The sequence below is a fragment of the Galeopterus variegatus genome, unplaced genomic scaffold (assembly GCF_000696425.1).
Source record: "Galeopterus variegatus unplaced genomic scaffold, G_variegatus-3.0.2 Scaffold2381, whole genome shotgun sequence".
Lineage (NCBI taxonomy): Eukaryota > Metazoa > Chordata > Mammalia > Dermoptera > Cynocephalidae > Galeopterus > Galeopterus variegatus.
In genome coordinates, this window is record NW_007728492.1 from 109,336 (window position 1) to 115,477 (window position 6,142).

The 6,142-nt window shown below is 44.3% G+C and overlaps 1 protein-coding gene across 1 annotated transcript in view; it reads right to left on the reverse strand.

Annotated features, from left to right (window-relative positions):
• The window catches only part of MARCH8 (membrane-associated ring finger (C3HC4) 8, E3 ubiquitin protein ligase), a 92,908-nt gene that overhangs the window by 11,777 nt on the left and 74,989 nt on the right, over positions 1–6,142 (reverse strand). The window lies entirely within an intron of this gene.

Genomic DNA, 6,142 nt, shown 5'->3' on the forward strand with positions numbered 1-6,142 from the left:
GAAATGTACAGACTGAGATTACATTTCAGCAAACTTTCTGCTTAGCACAGAAGTTACTCTGTCAAAACCAATGCTTTATTATGAGAGACTCTGATTTCTATAAATAAATACCCAGTTGTATTCATTTCAAAAATGAGTTACAATTAAAGGAGGAAAGACCATTCTGTGGCTGCTCTGATAAGTACATGCTGACTCTTGATGAAAGACTGTGCCAAGAACCAGATTTCACAAAGGCAATTAATTAAAACTGATCATTAAAAAAGCAAATATACACAATATAGGATTCATAGAGGAGAATGTACAATAAAAACTCTGAAGCTAAAATAATTTCCATAACAAATGGCTCTCATTAGCATCGCCTAGCAAGGAGCACAAACACTGAATTCTTTTCTTTGGTGGCCTTGTAAAGGGAGTCGGAATCACGTGACTAGCAATACACACCCTGCACGATGAGGGGCATATGTCACAGCACTGCTAGAGGGAAAACGGCAGCTGAAGGGACTACCTCAGGGCTTGTCTCCCAAAGAGGGTCTCCATGCAACAGTTGGGGGTCTTGCAAATATAATTTGTTTTCAATAAATTACATTGAAGGCAATCTTTCCAAGAAAAGATGGCTTCACAGTCCCAGAAAATACAGATGTAACCATATAAAGGTCCAAAATCACCAGAAATAACATGGTGAAAGGGCTGTGTTTGTGCGTTATTTATCGCTCGAAAGTGGTACTACTGTAGACTTCCTTTAAATATTTAGTTTTTCAAATATAATCAAAATACATTCTCATTGCCAAGAATTCTCCTTTGAGAGAATTCTGGGGTGGTGGCAAAGGCACTGGCCTTTGACCCCAAAGTCCTCATCTGTATTCTGGGGCTACTCCACTGAGCCCACCACTGAGCAGGAGTTTAATCATTTACAAATCAGGTCAACAATTCACGGGGCTACTGGAAGGAGCCGATAAAATCAGAGGAGATGCAGAAATGCGACAACACTACTCCAGGGATGCCTCTAGCAAGGCTCCCATGTGGACTGCCACTGCTTCACAACCTACAGAGTACACCTGCAGGTTTCATCTCTGCTACAAAATGCCTCGTTCCAACAGAGGTTACCACTGTCCACCCACGTGGGATGAAAAGAGCTTCTGCCCAGGCTACTTGTCTGGCCAGCCTTGGTCCAAGTTGCACAGAGCTTCAGTGGTGAATTCAGAGCCTGGAGCACTGCCACCTGACAGGAACAGGAGGCAGGAAACATGACCCTAACTTCCTGCCACTGCTCTTTCCAAAGCCAAATGAATTGAAGGTGGCAAATACAATCAGTCATCTTTTTAAGCACCCCCTCTTAATCTAAACAAAGATTCAGAGACCTACTTGAAACCCCTTCACTGCCCCTCTGCCCCCAGCCCTCTGCTCTGTCACATGGTGCCATTCGCCCAGCACCCCATGGCCTTTCCCACACTCAGAACCACACCTTTCTGCTGCCCCCAGCAACGCTCCCACACCCACCCAGCACAAGTGGCTTCCACTGAGTTCTCCCAGAAAAGGGCTTTTCACCATGATGTATTCACTGTCTTCGCACCTTGTTCATTTCTTTCCTAGCACTCATTTCAAGGTTTATGGGATGTTCCTGGAACAATATGTTAATTTAGATGCTGCTGTTTGGCCTGGTATACAGTAGGTATTCAATGAATACTTGTTGAATGAACTCAACAGCTACATTCTGGGGGAGACTGTGCCCCTAAAACAGTGGTTCTCAAACTTATTGGTGTCGGGATCCCTTTACACTCTTAAAAATTATTGAGGCCTCCAAAGAGTTTTGTTTATGCAGATTACATCTCTCAACCTTTACTATGTTAGAACATTTTAAAACACAAGAACATATTCCATCAGTGTGTGAGAGAAGCCTCTGGAAACTCCACTGTATGAGCACACTTGTGAGAGAACAAGGGTGAAAAAGGCAAACAGTGCCTTGGGATTATTATGAAACTTTTAAACAGTAACCTCAGTCTGTCACTGGTCAACTCTGGACTCAGAAATAGAGAGAAGCAAACTGGTCTTGACAACCACATCCAGGTCTGTCCCCTCTGAGCCAAAGTGGGCCAGCAAGCTTCCCCCCTAAGGCTGCATTTACATCTGATGGGACACTCTGCTGCATCTCATTCCTGTCTAACGGCAACAATAACTAGCAGATATTCATGAGAGCTAGGAGAGTCAATGCTGAAATTCATTGAGATCTGCTTCCCAAACAACAGAAGAGCAATGATTTTAAAAAGTGCTCACTAAGCATGTCCAGTCTGACTTCTGTGCAGGAATATTTGATTAACCAGAGGTGCATAATGGTATCTGAATAAAATTATGCAGAGCTCTAAAAAGAGTGTACAGCGTACCAGCCCTCAGGAACTCGGCTGCCTGCTGAAGGAGGGCACCCGGGCTCCGGGCTTCTGCTGCCTTCCCTGGGGTAAGTGCTGGCCCGCACCCCCCATCCTCTCTGCCACACAGCCTCCCTGGCAGAGCTCTGTCTCACAAAGGGTGACATCAGGACCAGAGGAGGGTGACAATGAGTTTAGGTGATATACCGAAGAACGTTATTTATTTTTTTCCTTTTTGTCTTTTTTCGTGACCGGCAACGGATCGCAACCCTCAGTGTCGCGCCCGCACCGGACCGGGACCGGCAACGGGATCGCAACCCTCAGTGTTGCTCCCGCACCTCGCTCAGCCAGTGAGTGGCCGGTCTGTATGTGGGATCCGAACCCTCGGCGAGAGCACCGCCACGCTCCCAAGCGGCGCACTGTAGCAGTGCGCCACTGGGCCGGCCCAAGAACGTTATTTTTTAAAAGTTATGTTTTAATTTCAAGTTAGAAAACCAACCAGTCAAACGTGACTTCAGATATTATAATAATATGAATATTATATATTTCAGATACTATAATAGTATAAAATTGAGTTGATTATTTAGAAAATGATTAAGCAAACAGCAGCAAGAGGAGCACATGGTGGGAGAGTGGGGTGAGGACGTGGGACCTGGGAAACACTGCTCCAGGACGGTTCTGCTGGCCCACGTGATCCAGGACGTCTAAGCAAGGGGAAGGCCAGCACAGGGCTGCATTCCAATGCCCATCTTTCCATGAGCATGTCCCCTGTGGGGCTCATCCCACCTCAAACAGCTTCTCCAGGCAACAAAACAGGTGTTTCCCCAGGGGGCAATTCTACTGCTTCAAAAAAAAAAAAGATTTTCTACACATTGTTATAATATCGTTACAAACTGTGATAGGTGCTATAAAGGAAAAAAATATAATACCCAAATGAGTAATGTAGTTTAGGTTAATCAACGGAAAACCCCTCTAAAGAACCTAAAACCTGAAGGAGAAACAAGAGTTAGCCATTCACACAAACAATCGGGGGGGGTCCTCCGTGTCAGAGGACACAGCATGTCCAAAAGTGCACATGTAGGAAGGGAGTTGGCCTGTTTGAGAATCATCAAGGTGGTCACTGTACTTAGATCATGATAACCAAGGGGAGGGACCCTGCGCTGGACAAGACTCCAAGTGGCCAGCACCAGATCACCTAAGATCTGACAGGTCAAGATAGAGTTGGGATCTCATTCTAAATGCAATGAGGAGCACTGAAGACTTGAAAGAAGCATCAGGATTCTATTTACCGGCTGCTGGGTGGAAGATGGTTTGGGAGGCAGCCTGAACGTAGGCAGATTCTGGGAAGCTACTGCAGTAGTTGAGGAGGCCTGGGCCTAGAAGTGGCTGTGATGACGAAGGGAGACCCCGGGCTAGGGATAAAGCGCCTAGTACGACACCATGCCACGTTCACTCAGCACATGCCAGGAGCCTCAGGCTACATTCTACCCTTAGATCTGAGGGTTCAAGGGTAAACGAGACATGGTTCTGTGCTCATGGAGCTTACATGTGGAGGGAATGGGCAACAGGAAAAATTCAATAGAAAGCCAGGCAGAGGTAAGTGGTATGTGGAAAATAAAAGAGAAAAAGGTGACTGGGGACCACTTAGGTGGTTAGGATGGGCCAACAGGAAGAGGTGACAGATTTTATAAAATCCTGCACTTGTAACAGAGACTCAATAAATGATATCCATTAACATCGTTTCTGTTAATAAAAAGTAAGCACTGGGTGATGAGTTTGCTGTCAGAATTCCGTTAAGTGTACCAATATGCTTCTTTTATTAACTTTCTAAGGGGATTGAATCCAGCTGCCCATTTTAGAGACAGGCAAGCCACCTAAGACCTAGTACAGCCTGCTAGCTTTTGTCTTTGAAAGTGGAGCCTGGTTTCTGAGGTCAATATGAAATATGGGAAGCTTCCAATAAACACCAAAACACTCGATTACCGTGTAACAAAACCTAGATGGAATATGAGACAGATTCAAGTTTTACTTTGACCTCTTCTCAACACCTAATTTCATGCCAGCAAGAGGTAAATTGCAGGAGTATAGCAGAATGCAGGTGACTGAGTATCCTGCTAAACCCAGCTGGATGCTGAGAGTTGGCAAAAAGTCTCCTGACAGAGAATGGAGATCTCAGGCAGCAGAAAACATGCTGCTTTGGACCTTTTATCTCAAGGGTATGAAGCCTCTGCTCCAATATGTCTGCCACACTAAGATATAGTTTTACATGTCATGGCCTAAAAGTGGCCTCAATCAGCGGGTTCATTTGATAAATACCGCAATAAAGAACTGCATTCTCAAAAACAAAGTTATTTTCCACAGGTGTCCTGCCCACTCTGCCCCAGCCCATTGAACTGGTTCATGTCTAACAACTTTATATAGCACGCTAACTTTCTTAGTCACAGAGGGGTACACTTTGCAACAAAATTTGATGCTGATGGGTTCACTGGGAAGTTCTGTGAGCAATCAGAGGTTCCAAAGGCATACTCCACTCCCGAGATTCTCCTAAGACGTCAGGAACTCAATGAACACAGAATGCGTGCAAGTGCAAAGAACATACGATAAAAACATGTGCAAGAAGGAAGAAAAGAAAAAGCATATAGTTTTGCTCTTGATCGGCAATAAATAATCACTACCATCAACGTCTGTACTGGCCCAATCAACACATGATCACCAGGATTCGACAAAGATTGACAAGAGTCAGGTTTGTTGACTCAGTGCAATGAGGACGCTACCCTGTGGTTCTGTAACAACATTAACTGCAAGACTCACAAAACCCTGAAGGTTATATTATTACCCTAATTTACTCAACAGGAAATTAAAGCTCAGAGATGTGTCCTTCCTCAAAGTCACATGGCTAATAAAACCATCATCTATCCCCAAATCCCCAAAACACCCACACCCCAGGCCAAGCTCATAACCTTTCCTCTAGATATTTTAAGCGAGTGGTTTACAAACTCTTTTTTTAACCATAGAAAAAATTACTGCAAATGAAAAGTTACTAAAACCCATAAACAAACAGGTACACATTTGAGGAACAGAATGACGTCCTCTTTCAGAGATGCCTTAGCCACTGGGGCAAGGCACCTGTGTGCTACTGCGTGCTTTTAACACGTTTCAACTTAACCAAACAAGCCATCTGCCTCTGCACCTTCTCTTCTTGATAGTTAAATGCTAACTAATTCCTTTGAAAGATGATAGGGAAAAACTGAACACTTCTTCCAGACAGTAATGATCAACCACTGCACAGTTCTAGAGCTCCAGCATTCCTGGCTGAAGGAACAGCAAAATACAAAAATGGAGGTTGGACAGGAGGGAGTATTTGGTGAAAGGCATTCATACAATATTGAAAAACCCATGGCTTAAGTGACTGGTCTGGGGGGCAACTGAGTCAGGACAGGAGCCAGGACCACACTGTAAATGGCCTACAATATCATGCTAAACACCAGGGATTTTTCTTAATATGCAAAATTAAGTAGAAGAATCATATGGTTAGGTCACAAATATGCCTAAGAATAGACCAATTAATGTCTTAGAGAATTTGCTACATTCTACTTTTAGTTTAAAAAAAAATAAGGTGATCTGGATGAAAACAGCTGTATAGTTAATAAATTAAAATGGCCCTCCTTTCTCTAAGCTGCCTTCCAGCTAGAGGTGGCCTGTAATCCAACTCTGGTCAGTGAGATGTAAGCAGAAGTTAGGCAGCTGGGTAGGGCTTCTGGGAAAGCTTCCGCCTTCTTGCT